Here is a 19,820-nt window from a genome sequence, read left to right as displayed (position 1 = left end):
CAAGAAATTTAATAAAATTTCAGTTGTTTAGTTGAATTTTTAATATCAAAATTAAATATTTTCATAAATTTTGCATATATACACACCTATTAACATATTTACATACAGTTGAATTGCCGAGTGCTTTGCATTGTGTTGTTGCTGTTGATAGGCATCAATTTTCATAGTGTAATTATTTTTTATTTTGGATTTTGTGCGCACACTTCATTTCTCTTTCTTCATTGTCACAGCTGTTTTCGAGGATTGTTCAGTGTTATCACAGTGTATCTCAAACTGCTCAAAGCGTATCCCATTCTAACAGCTATTTTCAAACTGTTTTTATACTCAGTTGAGCAGAGCTCACAGAGTATATTAACTTTGATTGGATAACGGTTGGTTGTACAGGTGTAAAGGAATCGAGATAGATATAGACTTCCATATATAAAAATCATCAGTATCGTAAAAAATTTTGATTGAGCCATGTCCGTCCGTCCGTCTGTCCGTTAACACGATAACTTGAGTAAATTTTGAGGTATCTTGATGAAATTTGGTGTGTAGATTCCTGGGCACTCATCTCAGATCGCTATTTAAAATGAACGATATCGGACTATAACCACGCCCACTTTTTCGATATCGAAAATTTCGAAAAACGGAAAAAATGCGATAATTCATTGCCAAAGGCGGTTAAAGCGATGAAACTTGGTAGATGGGTTGAGGTTATGACGCAGAATAGAAAATTAGTAAGATTTTGGACAATGGGCGTGGCACCGCCCACTTTTACAAGAAGGTAATTTAAAAGTTTTGCAAGCTGTAATTTGGCAGTCGTTGAAGATATCATTATGAAATTTGGCAGGAACGTTACTACTATTACTATATATGTGCTAAATAAAAATTAGCAAAATTGGATGAAGAACACGCCCACTTTTTAAAAAAAAAAAATTTTTATTCAAATTTTAACAAAAAATTTAATATATTTACTGTATATAAGTAAATTAAGTCAAAATTCAACTCCAGTAATGATATGATGCAACAAAATACAAAAATAAAAGAAAATTTCAAAATGGGCGTGGCTCCGCCCATTTTCATTTAGTTTGTCTAGAATACTTTTAATGCCATAAGTCGAACAAAAATTTACCAATCCTTCTCAAATTTGGTAGGGGCATAGATTCTATAACAGTAACTGTTCTCTGTGAAAATGGGCGAAATCGGTGGAAGCCACGCCCAGTTTTCATACACAGTCCACCGTCTGTCCTTCCGCTTCGCCGTTAACACAATAACTTGAGCAAAAACCGATATATCTTTACTAAACTTAGCCCACGTACTTACCTGAACTCACTTTATCTTGGTATAAAAAATGGCCGAAATCTGACCATAACCACGCCCACTTTATCGATATCGAAAATTACGAAAAATGAAAAAAATGCCATAATTCTATACCAAATACGAAAAAAGGGATGAAACATGGTAACTGGATTGGTTTATTGACGCAAAATATAACTTTGGAAAAAACTTTGTAAAATGGGTGTGACACCTACCATATTATGTAGAAGAAAATGAAAAAGTTCTACAAGGCGAAATCAACAGCCCTTGGAATCTTGGCAGGAATACTGTAGTGTATTGCATATATAAATAAATTAGCAGTACCCGACAGATGATTTTCTGGATCACCTGGTCCACATTTTGGTCGATATCGCGAGAACGACTTCACATATACATCTAAGGGCCACTCGCTTTTAAAACCCTCATTAATACTTTTAATTTGATATCCATATCGTACAAAAACATTCTAGAGTCACCCCTGGCCCACCCTAATGGCGATATCTCGAAAAGGCGTCCACCTATAGACCTAATGTCCAATCCCTCTTAAAATGCTCAGTAACACCTTTCGTTTGATACCCATATCGTACAAACATTCTAGAGTCACCCCTGGCCCACCCTAATGGCGATATCTCGAAAAGGCGTCCACCGATAGGCCTAAGGCCCACTTCCTCTTAAAATGCTCAGTAACACCTTTCATTTGATACCCATATCGTACAAACAAATTCTAGAGTCAGCCCTGGTCCACCTTTATGGCGATATCCCTAAATGGCGTCCATCCAAAGAACTATGGCCTACTCTCTCTTAAAATACTCTTTAATACCTTCCATTTGATACACATGTCATACAACCACTTTCCAGGGTTACCCTAGGTTCATTTTCCTACATGGTGATTTTCCTTATTTTGTCTCCATAGCTCTCAATTGAGTATGTAATGTTCGGTTACCCCGAACTTAGCCTTCCTTACTTGTTATTATTATTATTTTTTTTTTGTTATAACCCGTGTTGCTATTCATTAATTAATTTTCAATTTTATCAATTTACTCTCGTTACTTTACTAATTTCTTTTTTCACCTCTTTATTTACATTAAAATGGCTTGCATAAATTCTAACTGTTTGATAAAAAGTGAATCCCATCCCTTCTTGGCATGCTGGCTTTGCGATGAGCTCGCCCATATGAAGTGTGCCGGTTTGTCAGCAAGAGTGGTTGACGCACTCCACGATAGTGATAAGGGAGTTCGTTGGGCCAGTTTGAAATGTAGACCAATGAGATTGATCTTTTCAAAGTTTTCAAACAGGCTTGCGATGGTTTCTCTGAAATAGGTAGAGAGTTAGCTGCACTATCAAAGAAATTCAAACAATACGAAAACTTGTTTAAGTCTTTTAAACACCCGAGTGACATAACAAACGCAAACATTCCACATGGAAACCGTCATCCTACCAGTGCTTCCTCTAGTGCCCCAACACTTGATGCCGTTGCAGAAGTTCCTGCACCCGTAGCTAGTTCACCGCCAACTATCGAATAAATAAATCTGGCACCCCCAAGTCCCTTAACGGCTCAGCCATCTTCATCAAAGGTTTCTTTAACAAAACCTAAAAAATCGTTTATGAAAAGTAATCAGTATCCCCAAAACCCTTCTGCGGAATCCGCCGACTAGTAATCTTATTGTGGTCCCTATTAAAAAAATCTATTTTTGTGTCAAGATTTGATAAAGACACTACAGAAGAGGACCTAAAGTCGGACATCATCGCTAAACTTAAATTTGATAACGTGTAAGTTCGAAAATTGAATTTTAACTATCCTAGAGATATTTCGTGTTTTAGGATTGATGTATCCGCACAACATTTTGAAACTATATTAAGTAATTCTTTTTGGTCGCCTGGGGCTTTTGTGAGGGAATTCGAGCGTAGGCGTAACAATAATACCCTAAATATCGCTACACTTCCGCATAACAATATTACATCAAAAAACTGAATGCTAAATCTGCCCTTAATTTGTTTTATCAAAATGTTAGAGGCTTAAACACTAAACTAACAGAATTGTATTTGAAATCGTGTAACTGCAATTACAACATTATAGCTTTAACTGAAAATTGGCTAAAACCTCATGTATTTAACTCAGAGATTCTTTGCCATGATTACCAAATATACAGAAATGACCGCTTGAACAGAGTTGGAGGTGGAGTTTTGCTTGCGGTACATTCTTCTGTACATTCAGCTGAGGTTGATTTACCCTTTACCGATTCTACGGAATTCAAATGCATTAGACCTGTACCTGAAGACCCTTACCATCCTTCGTTGGAAATAGCATACGAATTCGAAACAAATTCTCCGAGTAGCGCTGTATCAAAATTCGACTCTAGTTTCAGATTTGACTTTGCGAAGGCTAATTTTAGCAAACTTAATCAAACCTTATCTACAGTGGCTTGGCCCAAATACGGTGGAGATATTGACCAAAATGTTTCTGACTTTTATACCATCATTTACGGTATTTTGGAAAAACATGTACCTAAGCGAAAACGTGTGTCTACCGAACCAGTCCAAATATGGTTCACTAAAGAGCTGAGGTCCTTAAAAAACAGGAAATCGCGCTTCTTCAAATTATTCAAAAGGTCGGGCTCTTACTACGATTACTTGCACTACTCTATTTTGCGTCATAAATATTTTGAATTAAACAAAAAGTGCTATAATACATACATGTACAAGATGAAAAGGAAAATAACTTGCAATCCGAAAGCCTTCTATGGTTTCGTGAACTCTAAACGAAGGGTTAAAGGGTTTCCGTCTGCTTTAAAATACCAGGAAGATTTTATTAAAATATATATATATTTTAATTATAGGTCAACTAACTGGAGTAAATTCCAGAAACAGGTAGAAACCATTGAGGTGCTTTTCGACACACATTTCCCATCGGTAGATGGTTTAGAAGAGTCAGCAGACATCACTCACACTTCGATCACGGAGCGGGTAGTGCCGGGCTTGGTGACCGATACCAAGATCGAGTGGGCAGTGAAGACGTTTTCTAAGTTTAAATCGCCGGGCCCAGATGGTATATTCCCGGCCATGCTACAAGTCTCAAGTAGGGCGGTCGTGGAATGGCTTAAAATAATATTCGATGGGTGCATAAGACTGAATCATGTACCGCACTCTTGGAGAACTGCTCGTGTAGCTTTTCTACCAAAGGCGGGGAAGATCGGTCACGTGTATCCCAAAGACTATAGACCCATTAGCTTAACATCATTTCTGCTTAAAACCTTTGAGAGGCTGATAGATGTGCGTGTACATAAAGTCCAACGTGGATGAAAAGCTGCTCTCCACAACACAGCATGCGTACACCAAAGGCAAGTCGGTAGACACCGCATTGCATAGGGTGGTAATAAGCATAGAGAAATCCCTGGAATATAAGGAGTATGCTCTAGGAGTCTTCTTGGACATTGCCGGGGCTTTCAATAATGTTGCAAAATGGGCGATTATGGATGGTCTTAATTACATTAAAGTACATCCTGCTTTAATCAGATGGATCGGCTGCATGTTAAATTGCAGAAAGATTACATCACAATGGGGATTGTACGAGGCCACGAAATCAGTGGACAGGGGTACGCCGCAGGGAGGGGTGCTATCACCTCTGCTGTGGACACTGGTCATCAACCAACTGCTCAGGCAATTCGATGAGGGACCCGTAAAACTTACGGCTTACGCAGATGACGTTGCAATTGTCATAAGTGGAAAATGCCTTCCAACGATTAGTTCTTTGATGGATCGGGCGCTTCGGGATATTCATACCTGGGCATCTAATGTCGGGCTGAAAGTCAATGCGGAGAAGACGGATATGGTCTTGTTTACAAAGAGGTACAAGGTCCCAAATTGGACCAGGCCTAAGTTAGGAGCGGTGACCTTACAGGAGAAACCTTGCACCAAATATCTAGGAATCATCCTAGACAGTAAGCTGTCATGGAAGCTCAACGTGGAGGAGAGGGTCAAGAAGGCCTCAACGGCACTCTATGCATGTAAAAGAATGCTGGGGTGTACGTGGGGCCTATCGCCCTCTCTTTCTCATTGGGTTTTTACAGCGATTGTAAGCCCTATTCTATACTATGGAGTTCTTGTTTGGTGGAAAGCCACACAAAAAACAACATACCTCAAAAAATTAGAGGGGGTATGCAGACTATCGATGCTTTGTATTACGGGAGCCCTGAAAACAACCCCGACGGCTGCACTGTATGCCATTCTGCACATTCCACCTGTAGACCTGGTAGCAAAGAACAAAGCGTTAACGACCGCAACCAGGCTCGATGCTTCGGGGCAGCTTGATCGCCGACCATATGGCCATAGTAGTATAGCGTCATCAGTCACAAGACGAACAGACTACATGATTCCCTACCTGCACTTTGAGGGAGATCTTAAGGCCACAATAGAGGTGGACGGTTGGCGCAAGGGTGCGCAAATGGCGGACGAGGCGATACATGTGTACACCGATGGTTCCAAAATAGTGGAAGGAGTAGGGTCTGCGGTATACTGCGCTGATCCGGAAAAAGCAGATCCTACAGGCTGCCGGATTACTGTAGCGTTTTCCAAGCGGAAATATTAGCCGTAACCAAAGCAGTAGAAATCCTGGAAGAGAATAGCTTAAGCTGCAACCGTGTTAACTTTTATATTGACATTCAAGCAGCAATTAAGGCAATAATCTGGCATAGCACAGCATCTAAATGCGTGTTAGAGTGTAAGCAGTCTCTGGAGAGAATCGGGACAGGGAGAAGCATACATCTATATTGGGTCCCAGGGCATATGGGAATAGATGGGAATGAAAAAGCGGACGAATTAGCTAAAAAGGGAGCATCCCTTGAAGCTTGCTCCGTAGACGTCCCAATTAGATTGGGCGAGATTAAGCGAAGGCGAGAGGTGCACATGATCGACCAAGCAGGAAAGGCGTGGGTTCAAGCGCGGAGCTGTAAAGTGTCGAAGATTATGTGTAGGTCTTACAACCTTAGACTAACACAGTTGCTTCTATCATTAAAAAGAGAGGCCTGTAGACTCATGACGGGTATTCTGACTGGACACTGCCTTCTGGCGTCACATGCCTTTAAATTAGGCTTGGTCAGTGATAGCAGGTGTAGGAAGTGCGGGTTGGAGGAGGAAACGATCGAGCACGTTCTGTGCTCGTGCCCTGCACTTGCCAGGCTAAGACTCCAGCTATTAGGAGTGATACAGCTGTCAGATCTAGAAGCAGCAAGTGGCTTAAGTCCTAGGAAGCTTCTAGTATTTGCCAAGAGGACGGAGGTATTTTATAACATAGGTCCTGGTTTTTGATAGGGTTTTTCAGTTTGGTCGTTAAAACAAACTTCTGGTAACACTACGGACTCAATCAGTCTATGTGAGGTCCTCATGGACCGGCCAGTTCAACCTACCTACCTAACTGAAAACAAAAAAAAAATTAAACCCCCCAAGGCAATTTTCTGGCTACGCCCCTGGTGTAGTGTTTAAAATAACAATGGAAAACATTTAAATCAAATATGTTCTTATTTGATTTTACAATGTTAAATGCACATGAAAATTTACATATTTACGTCACTTTTAAATACGTTTTTGGTTGATTTAAGCACGTTTTCATTTATTGTATAATGTTTTTTCCCTGAGTGTATCTTCAATACATAATACAAATTCTTAATTATCTCCTTATTGCTTTATTGAATGTCTAATTGAGTAAAAAATGTAGTCGCTTTTGCCTAGTGTTTCGGATTTTATAGATAATGTAGCAAATGACAATCAAAAATAAATTATCTTCAATAATTTGTAGGTTTACTCTTATGTATAGTTCCTGGATTATTACCGGACAAAAGTGAAACATAAAGTAAGCATAAGCACATTTTTTACATTCCACATCTTTGAATAGAACCGAAAACTCCACTCAAAAAGAGCCAAAACCCCGCTTAGATCCAAAAGTCCAAAAGTGCAAAAACGTTTCGAGTCGAACGAAATCACCTTTTTAATCCGGTGCATGTCCCTGATATATTTGTAGTTGATTTTAATGAATGTAAAGATGTCTATCATTTGTTATGCTGATTTTCTACATTAGCCTTACAGCATTGATAAGAATTTTATGGGCATGTAGGCTGAAAATCTGAAATTTCTCAACTCTAAACTAATGAAATTTTTGCGCTGAAAATTTGCATTTTAAGTTGACAACGGTTTCTTTAGTTAGGTTAAGTCTAAAGACGCTGGCAAAGTTGATTTAATCATAATGCCTTGGTCATAACCATATTTCTACTTCTCCATATCTATTGGCTTCGGTTATTCGTTATTGGAAAATGCAAAAATTTAATAACATTTTGTACAATTAATAAGTCACTTAGTGAGAACTTATCCAAAACTAAAAATAAAAAAGGCGATGGTTGCAAGGACATGTTTCTGAATTTCACTTCTTCATCAACTAGCTTCTCGGGGGTTGAGTATTGAACTCGATATCTCCAACATTCATACTTTATATTAGTGTAAAGGCAGATATATGCCTTTATCCACTCAGCCATATGAATGCCACGCTGCTCGCTTTCAAATTGGTCTATAATATCAATAACAAAAACAATTGTATAAAGCAATTTGAGCATGTCTCGCTAATTAAATACAGATAAAAATAAAGTATACAAAAAGCTAATAAACTCACCAACTCAAATATTAATGGGTTGAGGGCCTGGCAAAGTTGACATAGTCATAACGCCATATTCATAACCATGTTTTTACCTATCCATATCAATTGGCATCGGTTATTGGTGTCTTAACCAAAAATATGTGAAAATTTTTTAAGAAAGAAGAAAATACAAAAAATTACGAACAAATTCCACAAATAATAAGTCACTTAGTCAAAATGTATCCAAAACAAAAAATAAAATATCCAAAATGTTAGTAAATTCAAAGAGGATAAACAAATGAATTCATCAAATGAAATATTTATAGGTTATGGATATGGCGAAAAACCAAAATCAATTGGTTGATATGGTATGGTACCATTGACTAACTACATTGATTTCCATAAGGTTGGTTGGATCAGCTGTTTTATACGGATATGGATATGTCAACTTTGCCAGGGCTTTTATGGATATGGCGAAAACCAATTGGTTGGCTACGGTGTTATGGTATGGCACCACTGACCAATTACATTGGCGCTTTCAGAAAACACTATTTTTTTTCATACGATGCATGTTTCCGTCATTTGAGTAATGGAAAATTTGTTCTCTGAACGGCGAGTTGAGTCAAACGCCAAATGAAATAATCCTTAAATTTAAAGGAAAAAACTTCTTAAATTATTTTTGTATACCCCACCATATTATTAAGAGGAAAAATTGTATTCATAACCACCACTTTAAAATGTGAAAGAACTGCCAGACAGCCGAATAAACATTTGGACCAAATGTAGCGAAAATGTAGCGGGAGTCCGAGGAAACTTGCAGTTTCAACAGGGGTGGACCATAAAGAGAGGGATGTTAGAGGCGTTGGTTCCACATTACAATTGAAGAGATGGTTGCTGTTATGTGAGGACACATTGAAAGCAGGACGCTAAGGCGCAGACTACGGGACGCCATTCGGCGTGAACAGCAATGTGCCACAAAAAGATTTGTAAAAGTTACAAGGACGACGGGATTTGGGGTCTAGCCCAGAACATCCCGTCCGGTGTAACCATCCATTACACGTGACACACTGACAAGAGTGTGACCGTCCTAAAGAGATTCTTTTCCGGCAAACGCAGCAAAACCATTTCTCTGGACCGGGATCAGCAACAGGTCCCGGATTGCGTTCGATAGCTTCCCGGAGCAGGAGAATATGGTGCAGTCCCGCTGCAAGGATTTGCTGGGAGGATGACAATTTGGAAGGGACGCAACAAATTAAATGGGGTTACACTGAAACGACAGGTCGAGAAAAATTCCGAGTCGCTCCGGTACATAGAACCGGCTGCTTCGGGAAGCGATCATGTTGGACTCAAGGTCATTGACATTTATTATCTATACAAAAGCGAATCAATTCTCTTTACAAAAGCGAATTAATGTCAGAAAATCTTTTTCTCGCCATCGACATTTATTCTCTTGGCAAAAGCGACTTCATCTCAGAACTTCTTATAAACACCACCGCCGAACTTTGGAATAAGTAGTTGCTGAAAGCGCCAATTGATTTCCACAAGGTTGCTGAATCCGTTTCTTTAAGCATGGTAAGAAAACGCTAAAGATTTTCGCTTAGCAGCCAAAGTTTAAGCTCTTTTATTTAAAAATATCGAGTTTTTTTTTATTATCCATTTCTTTATAAAACTGCTTTCGAGGTACCTTCTGCAAGCATCAGTTGGAGCCGTAACGATTTTTTTTAATGGACCTTGTGGCAGCGCGCTGCCCTGAAGTGGCCAATTGAAACCAGGCATATATATATAAAATTGTTTTTGTTGGGTCGTTGATGGGCAGTGCTTTGTCAAGCGTCGAGATCTAAAATTGCTCAGCTAAAGAAGCTTATCACAATACTTATATTAATAGAACAGCAACAAACATATTATGCGTTAATTATTAAGAGGAATCAGAACAGTCGTTTTCAAAAAAAAAATAGAAAAATATTTCAAATATGTTTGAGTGGGAGTAATAATCTTGGCACAGAGGAAAGGTTTGTTTAGTCCGAAATTCGTTCAACATTGTTTCAGCAGAAGGTTTTGAAGTGTGTCGTAGTTCGAGAGGGAACACAAAAGCTTTCTTCGTCCTGTTGGAATAGGCTTGATATATTTTGTAGTTTTGTCATAAACATTACACTCAGCCTTTTCCTAGCAAGAGTTGGAAGATTCATACGCGCTAATCGATTAGTATGAGATGGAAGATTATATAGTCCCTTTAAAAATTTCTTAAGGAAAATAGTAAAAGTTGTTTTCGTATTGATTCGAGACTGTTTACATGGACTTGTTAACGCGGCTTCCAGATTACTGAGCCGTATTCTAATCTTGGCCTAGCTAATGTTGTAAAAAGAGGTTACATAGGTCGCTAAATTAAATTGACCACCGTTTAACAAATTAAAAAAAAAAAAACCTTTGTCTTTATTGATTGTAGCATTGATATGAAGGTTGAAACTAAGTTTGGAATCCACTCTTAAGTCAACAAAATTATTTGCAATTTCCAGACTACAGTTGTCACTTGTATGTAGCGAATTTCTCCGAGAAAAACACGTGAATTAACAATTTTTAGGATTGAGCGGCATATAATTTACATATCACCAGGTAACCAAGTGTTTTAAATTCGTTTGAAGCAGTAAATGTTCCTCAACCGACGCATATGACTTGAACAGTTTTTCCCACATCGTCAGCATACACCAAGATTTTTGAATATTTTATTTTATTGGATATATCGGTTTTGAACAACAATAACATAACCGGACCAATATAGCTGCCCTGTGGAATATTTCTTGGCATTTCTTGAGCGTTTCGTGAGCATTTCTTCAAGTGTCCAAGAAACGCCTAAGAAAAGCTTACAGGCTTAAACTTATGGTAACATCACAAATCCCGGCAGGAATTTTATTAATAACATTAATAATAGGAAAGGAAAATACTAATTTTAAAATAAAACCGTTTTTCTTACAAGTGGAAAATAAAAATAATTTGTATGCGTTTTTCTTGTATTCTGTATACCGGCGTTTTATATGGGTTTGGATATGGCAAGTTTGCCAGGCCCTTAAAGTGTTTAAGTGATGTCGTGGGCTGCGTTCATGTTCGTGCCTTCTGGACTAGGTATGCAATCCGTAAGAAAGTAAAACTCACAACAGAAACAGAGGTAGCTTCAGTGGTGCCAATCCTACATACACAGTTTAAGGGCTCAACGCCTGTTTCGGAGCAAGCGGCACGTTAATAATATTGTTAAATTTGTTCGATCCGACAGACCTGGTTTCCCATTCGCTTTGGGACACGTCACTCAAAAGCCAATTTCAAGAAATCCAGCACAACCTTCAGTTGAATTCATATAATCGCCTATGCCAATTTTTGCTGGGTATATACTTACATACGAACACATGTATATTCTAGCTGCCCGCACAAGAGCAATTGCTGCAGTAGATGTGGCGCTTCAACAACTTAAACCACGACGCTTACATATGTAGCTACTCGTAAGTCGCTACCTTTCACTCCACAAGTATAAAATCGTACGCGCCACAACTATCATTGCCATTCAGCGTTAGCGCTTCAAACCTTTCTTTTCTTTAACGGTGACAAAGGCAGACGCGAGCGCGCATTACGATTTGTTTTTTTGTTTTTGTTTTTAGAAATCTCGTTCCAGTCTAAGGGGCCAACAACAAAGCTCCTTACTCGAAAATACTTATATATATAAATAATATCCCGGGTACATGCATTATATTTAGCGTGATTTTTGATTCTTAGAACACGAACGGAAATTCAACATTCAGTGGTATTTAACGGTGAAAAGCATTGTGCAAATATTAGCATTTATTGCAACTTAAATTAGTGCATTTCACTGTGGATGTTGTGTATGTAATGTGAATAGTGGCAACAACAACAGCAACGAATGTAGCACAAAAACAGTAATAATATTCTGCGCAAGATTTTGTTTCTTTTAAAAAACATAAATATTACATACATTTGTATATATATATGTACATGTAGGAATGAGCGTATGTTTGTATATACCTGCATTAGATCGGGGCAGACGATATGAGATATTTTGATTCCGATTGAAAATGGTTAAGGCATGTCGTACAAGGGTCAAAGCTCAAATGACCCTATGAAGCGTCAATATATGTTTGTATTAAAATCTGATCTTTGATCACTGTGCGTCACCCTTTAACAACTCCAATGGGGACCAAAATTTACATGTGATTTCGTATTATACTGCCGTCCTAATAAAGAATGTGGGTATCTGTATTTAAAAAAAAAAAAAAACAAAGAGTTATTTACACCGGCGAAATCGTCTTGACAATGCGAATTTATTCGTGCATAAATATTTTTAAAATTGCAAATAGACATAAAGTTATAGTGGTGTTAAACTCAAACTTTGCAGCATCTACAAATATTTTTCAGAAAACCTAATGAAACAGCACTATCTACACTTTTTGTAGGAAATCGGTGAAATCAACGTGCAATCTAGTCAAAACAGCTTTTTCAAAAGTACTCCCAGCTTTTTCACATCAAAATTAGTTTATATCTTTAATTTTTAATTGAAAAAAAACCTATGTATGTATGTATGTTGAAAAGCACAGATGTAAACAAGTTATGTTCAATATCTCAGACTCAATTGAAATGTACATACCCACATTCTTTATTAGGACGGCAATAGAGCATTATCGATTGTAGGTATTAAATAAAAATAAAAAAAGTTAAAAGTTTTCGAGTCTTTATAGAAACTTTGAACCCCGCCGCACACTCCTAACCGTTTCCAACCGGGACCAAAATGTGCATATGCATATGTATGAGATATTTTTGAACTTGGTATTACCGTTTGAAGAATCAGCATTCTAAAAAAATTTTACATGATTTATAGAGACCACCCTAATACTCTATCCTGCCATCCATAGCAGAAAGGCAATGAAGTGTGAAAAGTGAAAAAGAGAAAACTGAGACTTTGTTTTGGTAACTTAAGATTTTTCAAGTATACATCAATTTTAAAATCTTGTTTTATTTATTTTTAAATGTTTATTTTTAGTTGTGTGTTAAATTAAAATCGCAGAAATTTGTTGGCATCAAAATTCCTAAAAGACAGTAAGTGAACTTTACTGCCTTTTTGATAACTGAAAGGTAGACTTGTTTGAAGCCGTGCATACAACCGCATACTTCAAACCATTCCTAACCACCGATCTGTGCAATCGATTCCTGAATTAAGAATATAAAGTTCTTACGTTGTCATTATGCCGTTTTTGTTTGAACAATTTTTTTCTTTAGTCTCTTAGGCAATCGGTTACCTGTCTCTTGTCTCGATAAAGGAGTCAGACGTTTGTCAGAAGGATCTGGTAAAAAAAAAAATAAATGTAAGGCGCGATAACCTCCGAAGAGATCTAAGGCCGAGCTTCTCTTCCAATTTGCGTCGTGCTCCTCTTGATTTTCCCTACAAATTGGCCGTAGGGGACCTACATGTTTTATGCCGACTCCGAACGGCATCTGCAAGGCAGATGAGTTTTCACTGAGAGCTTTTCATGGCAGAAATACACCCGGAGCGCTTGCCAAACACTGCCGAGGGGCGACCCCGCTTAGAAAAATTTTCTTCTAATTGAAAAACCTTATTTCTAAAATTTTGATGTTGCTTTGCCCGGGAGTTGAACCCAGGGCATACGGTGTGATAGGCGGAGCACGCTACCATCACACCACGGTGGCCGCAGAAGGATCTGGTAAGGAGTCAGTAATTTGTTAGATGGGTCTGCTCTTACCGAACGAGTTAAGGGTTTTAGAATATTTCCGCTAAAGCCTGTCGCAAGGGAAGGCTAAAACCTACAGACCCGAAGTTTATAGGAGCGATAGGGTTCATACCGGCAATGGACAGTTCAATGTACATCCAAATCTGCAACACCCCCGAACTGTAGGGCGGGCAGTGTTTTGTGGTTACGGACAAAAAATGATTCTGGTGAGATCACAAATCAAACATATTTATAACGCGATGAAAAGTCATTGCTAAAAGTGCTTTTAAGAAATAGTTTTATGTTTATATAAGCAAAGAGTAAAGAATAAAATAATAATGAAAACAAAAATTGGTGATTGTTGATGTTTTAAAAAATTTAAGCAACCGAAAACCAAGTTTATTTATTTTATTTTTCAAAGTATTTTATTATTAATAGTTAAAATTTAAAAATAAATGTACAATAACTTAAGGTGAACTGAAAGAAAAAGAAGTAAAAATATTTCTCGTTATAAATTTCGAGCCTAAGTAACCGGTGGAAATCAAATCAAACCAAAACATTCGGGTTCAAAAAATTCTTTAGCAAAACCTTAAATTAATAAGCGTCCAGTTTGTATTATTAAAAACTATAAAAAAGTAAAAAAAAAAATACGTAAGACGAGAGGTGAGTTTTTTGTGGAATTTGAACAACGACACTGTGGTAGCTCTTAACTACGGCCGGTATTATTTTCTACGATCAGTGACCGAAAACCATTTTTAATGAAACGATAACAATGCAACTGTCAAATTATTTCTAAAAATCATAACATAAGTTAACCATTAATTTTTTCTTTGAATAATTTGTTCTGCATTGTCAGTTGCTGACTTATTATTCTATAGCCGTGTTTTTTTACAAGCTTATTACTTTACGTTTGCGCGTAAAAACAAAAACGCTTATCCTCGCTTAGATAACACGGGTCAACACAAAATTTGACTTTGACTTCAAAGCATTAAATTTCAATTCTTTAGGTCGTAACTTGACGGGAAAAAATATATGGCATGAAAAAGCTTGCTTTCCTATTTAGGAAACCCCTTGAACGAAATTTTTCAAAATCTGCGGTTTTAATTTTTACTTGAAAATGAAACAATTCAAATAAATATTTTTGTTAAGTTTTAATATCGAAATAACTTACAAAAAAATGGAAAATGATTTAAAAGTGTACACTTAACTTTTTCTTTTATGTTCATAGGTACTATTCCTCAAGAAACCCCAAATATAGTCTTCCATCATGTTTTCATTATATTGGCCTTGATAAAGTTGTTCGAAGAAGAGCCTAAAAGCTCTGCTTTACTTTTTGGTAAATTTAAATCCCTAATGAAATCATTGAAATCTTCAGTAGTGATGAAATGATGTTCTGGTTTTTTGGTGTCGGTAAAAACTCCTTGTCGGAATTGCTTTTATAAGAACTAAGAGATGAACCACTACTCTGCGATAATTTTTTCGGTGGCTCTGGTACTGGTCGTGTCAGATCGTGTGCGACTGGAGCAGAAGAAGATTCAAGATCCGGATATTGGATAGGTTTTGCATTTTTACCTCTACGTCTTTTACTCGGATTCACAATGCAAAATTAGCAGTATTTAACGTGGTCTCTTGTACTCTCCATATTCTTGGTGTTGTAAATTTTATAGATCTTTTCTCACCTCGTTACCAACCTAAAATATAGACAGAGAAATCAGTATGTATACTTTATTTAATTTTCTACTTAAATACAATTTGCTTACCTTCCAAACATCTTTTACAATAACTACGAGCAATATGTGGGGCCTATGTCTTGTATTGATTCCAAACACGACAGTTAAAATGTGTTTCGTAGGATTCACAGATGATGAGAGATGTATTTAATTCATATTTTAGATCTCAAACTTTAATTAATTGCCCACATATATAACAAAAAGCACAAATACCAAAATTTTTCTTGTAGAGCCATGTTATGCTTAGGAGACCCATCTAGCGGCAGTGGTTAATAACTAGCTACAGAACAGGGTGTACCTAAAATCGGAGACACAAACCTCTGGTGGCCATAATGTATAACATATAGCTGAATCAGTTGCGATGAATAATGGGCACGCTTAGAATACATAGAATTAGTGTATAGGGTGAAACATAGACATATATTTCAGTTACATCTGAGTATAATGCGTATTGAAATTTAGTAGTACTAATTTTATGCGCAGCAATTTCAGAGGTGTATTTAAAGTTTGACGCTTCGCAGTCAATATAAATTTAAGCGTAAACGTCTAGAGATGTAAAAAAAACACAGCTTATGTTGAAAAAATATACTGCAGTTTTTGATGTTGCGTATTTGCAATGACGTAGCAAATGTTTTGCCGAATATTTTGTTGGTGTATTGTGTAAATATACTACACTAGTAAGCAAACGCAATGATGCTAAACATTTGCACAAAATCTCGAACTCCCTTAATAAGTTGTGTATACAACGAGTACTCTTTATAGCTATTTCACAAAAATATGTTTCGATCTCTGATCGTAAAACGTACGTAAAACACCACATTTTAACAGTTAGGTTGTGTGCCACTCAAAAGCATTTTATTCAGTGGCAAAAATGTGGCGTGCAAATTTTCTATGGTGTACACAAGTTTGCGATTCAGCTGTGCCAAATAAAAAGAGAAATTTTGACATTTTTCAAACCAAGCTAGTATGTGTAATCGCTCCCTTTTTACTTAGCATGGGTTGTATGTATGTATGTAACGGAATTTTTGAGCATAATTTAAACCAACTTCCAATTTGTTACATTCAATATTATAATTATTCTATTTACAACTGTTATGAAATTATAGTAAAATGAACATCACGCTATTTGCTTTGAATTTGATGATTCTGTTAATAACTTAAATTTTATTTATTATAGGTTTATTTTATTTTGAGTAAATAATTTATGGTAAATTATTCCACCTTCTACTAATGCAACGTAAAATCTTTGTGATTAAAAATTATTTTCTAATCTTTAGTTCGGTTAGCTATTAAAGCGTAGTTAATAAAACTATTATTTATTTACATAAAAGTTTTTTTCTCGCTCTAATTAGCCTTCGCATGCTTTCATTTTGTCGTTGGTCGCAGGTCTTCTATCGAAAGCCCCGTCACATAAGCAGTTTTTAATATATACATAGATGCGTCTAACGCTTTGTTGTAAAAGCAGCCAACTTTCAACTTTTGTTGCAAGAAAAATATAAGAAGAAGAATTCGACATTTACTTAGGCTGAGGGTGCTTTCACACTTTGCGAGTGAAATTATTTTTCACACTCGTTGGTACTTTATACTTTTCACAGTAAAAACAAATCCCAGTGTCGCTCAATCTACCGTTCTCCATAAACATACATACGTGCAAAATACTCATAATGCATAAGATTGAATTAAATTCATCTATATGAAAAACTGCTTATTTGACGGGGCTTTTAGTAGTTGTTACAATTTTATCTGACGTTCGTATTCACCACGATAAATGTCGAACTTTCAAAATTTGCCTTAACAGCTCATTTTGCCAGGGCCTTGGAAGATTAAAAAGCTCAAGTGCCTCCCTCCACCATTCTAAAGCTGTAGTCATTGGTTACGTTTGTCGTATCGCTGTAGTCGTATCCCTAATGTAATCAGCTGTTTATCGTTACGACTGTAAAGCGGGAGTCATTGGTGCCGTATGTCGTATCACTGTAGTCGTATCCCTAACGTAATCAGCTGTTTATCGTTACGACGGTAAACCAAAAGCGGGAGTCATTGGTGCCGTATGTCGTATCGCTGTTGTCGTATCCCTAACGTAATCAGCTGTTCATCGTTACGACGGTAAACCAAAAACCAATTGGTTGGCTACGATAAGGCTACGACCTTAGCGGCACCAATAATCGATTGCATTGATTCCCATAAGGTTTGTCGAATCAGCTGTTATAAGGTTACCGATAAAGCACCAATGTCTGCAGCTTAAACCAAAAACCAATTGGTTGGCTACGATACGGTTACGACCTTAGCGGCACCAATAATCGATTGCATTGATTCTCATAAGGTTGGTCGAATGAGCTGTTATAAGGTTACCGAAACGGTTACCGATAAAGCACCAATGTCTGCAGCTTAAACCAAAAACCAATTGGTTGGCTACGATACGGTTACGACCTTAGCGGCACCAATAATCGATTGCATTGATTCCCATAAGGTTGGTCGAATCAGCTGTTATAAGGTTACCGATAAAGCACCAATGTCTGCAGCTTAAACCAAAAACCAATTGGTTGGCTACGATACGGTTACGACCTTAGCGGCACCAATAATCGATTGCATTGATTCTCATAAGGTTGGTCGAATGAGCTGTTATAAGGTTACCGATACGGTTACCGATAAAGCACCTATGTCTGCAGCTTAAGACACGAGTTATGCCGGAGTCATTGGTGCCGTATGTCGTATCGCTGTATCCATATCCCTAACGTAATCAGCTGTTTATCGTTACGACGGTAAACCAAAACCCAATTGGTTGGCTACGATACGGTTACGACCTTAACGGCACCAATAATCGATTGTATTGATTCTCATAAGGTTGGTCGAATCAGCTGTTAAAAGGTTACCGATACGGTTACCGATAAAGCACCAATGTCTCCAGCTTTATACGAAATGCGTTTCTTCAGCCGTAACTTAGACAGATCTTTTGGAAAGTATGGTTTGTGTCTAGCTACACAAGGTTTGTCGAACGTGAAGTGAATAAAAATATTTAGCCATTGTAAGCGTATGACTTACTTATCTTTCAAAGTTTAAGCCTTAGCCGAGGAATTATGTGTAAATGATCTAAATAAAAATTACGCCTCTATTCCACCCTGGTAACAAATTTTTACCTTTTGGTACCCAGCTCGCAAAATTTTTCTAAAAATGTGGTTCCCATTAAAATAGGTTATGGTGTTTCAGGTTATGTTACACTGTTCGCTTTTGGCAGCCATAGTTTTAAGCTCGAGTGCGCTGGACACGAACACAGCAGTACTTCCCATATCAGCTGACATTGATTTCGCTATTAGTTCTAGAGACGAAATCCTTCACAGTCTCGCATTTTTAGCCATCAACAGTTACGTGGTTGGCAAGGCGCGAATGCGCCGATTCTTTTCTTGATGACAGGTGGAATTAACGGCACGTTTGTTAAGGCCAATAAAATCAATATCATCAGCATACTCTGTATCGCCTTTCTTGTCGGTTCGCCATATTTTCGCCTCCGCATTTAAAGAACTCGGCGGATAGTCCGTCATTAACCGACGTCTTGTTATTTAGCCGGGATACTACCTTTCTCATATTCGGGTTCCGGAACGTGTTTTGCAGGAATCTGCCACGGTCGTGAAAGCATCCGTCATCCGCCGGATTTTCGCTTGAATTTTCCGGCAATATTCCTATCAGCAGCATCTGAAGCTCCTCGCACTCACGTAGCTCTGCCTCAGGCGATTTAGTCGCCACTACTTCGTATGCGCATTTATCTGCGCTCCCTTTCAGTATGCATCAATTTCGTCGTAACTATAAAGGCCACCTTGCTCACAGCGGTCCAACAATCTATTTGTCCGCGAAGTCGGGGAACTAAATTCGTAATAGAAGACTCCTCTCCAAAAACTCTGTGTACAGAGAGTCTTTCGCCGTGAAAACGAGGGCAGTGAAGCATTACATGTTCTGCGCTTTCCAACTCGGAGGGGCAGTGTGGACAGAAAGGATCCTCCTCTCTCCCACGCTTATGAAGATATTCCTTGAAGCCGCCGTGCCCATTCAATATCTGTGTGAGGTGGTAATTTAGTTAGCCATGCTTTTGCTCGTAACTTTCCGCTATATTCCGAACTATTATTTCCACTGTTCTTGCCACCTAACTATTGTTCATGACCTTGCGCTTTTCTTAGCATCTTCAGATAATCGGCTGATTCCAATGCCATACAAATCGGCCATTTCACCTGAGAGTAGCTCTACTTGCATTTTCCTGGATAAAACATGGATCGCGTCCGGCGGACACCGTCCGATAAGCTCATGCTATTCATGTAGCTGTAATACGGTAGGCTGCTAGTATATCTTTTTGGTTGACCATTTTAGATCCGTGCCATACTGGTGCTGCATATAATATTATAGAGCTGCTTACGTTGGATAACAGCTGACGAGTAGCTTCGCCTGGGCCGCCGATGTTGGGCA

General features: G+C 37.8%; 1 protein-coding gene across 11 annotated transcripts in view; it reads left to right on the top strand.

Moving 5' to 3' along the window:
- LOC137254637 (serine protease inhibitor dipetalogastin) overlaps positions 1 to 19,820 on the top strand; it is a 220,321-nt gene that overhangs the window by 104,151 nt on the left and 96,350 nt on the right. For 2 of the 11 annotated variants that reach the window (XM_067792469.1, XM_067792463.1), the window contains exon 1: positions 11,487 to 11,705. The exons of 3 other annotated variants lie outside the window; for them this stretch is intronic. The gene's annotated coding sequence lies outside the window, so the exon portion shown is untranslated. Of the gene's footprint in view, positions 1 to 11,486; positions 11,839 to 19,820 lie in introns of those variants that run through there. 6 more of the 11 variants (XM_067792466.1, XM_067792459.1, XM_067792467.1 and 3 more) reach the window with 5 other exon arrangements.

Source organism: Eurosta solidaginis, chromosome 5 (assembly GCF_040869045.1).
Source record: "Eurosta solidaginis isolate ZX-2024a chromosome 5, ASM4086904v1, whole genome shotgun sequence".
In the NCBI taxonomy this organism is placed as follows: Eukaryota; Metazoa; Arthropoda; class Insecta; order Diptera; family Tephritidae; genus Eurosta; species Eurosta solidaginis.
Note: the sequence above shows the minus strand (reverse complement) of the source record. Positions and strands in the feature narration are given on the sequence as shown.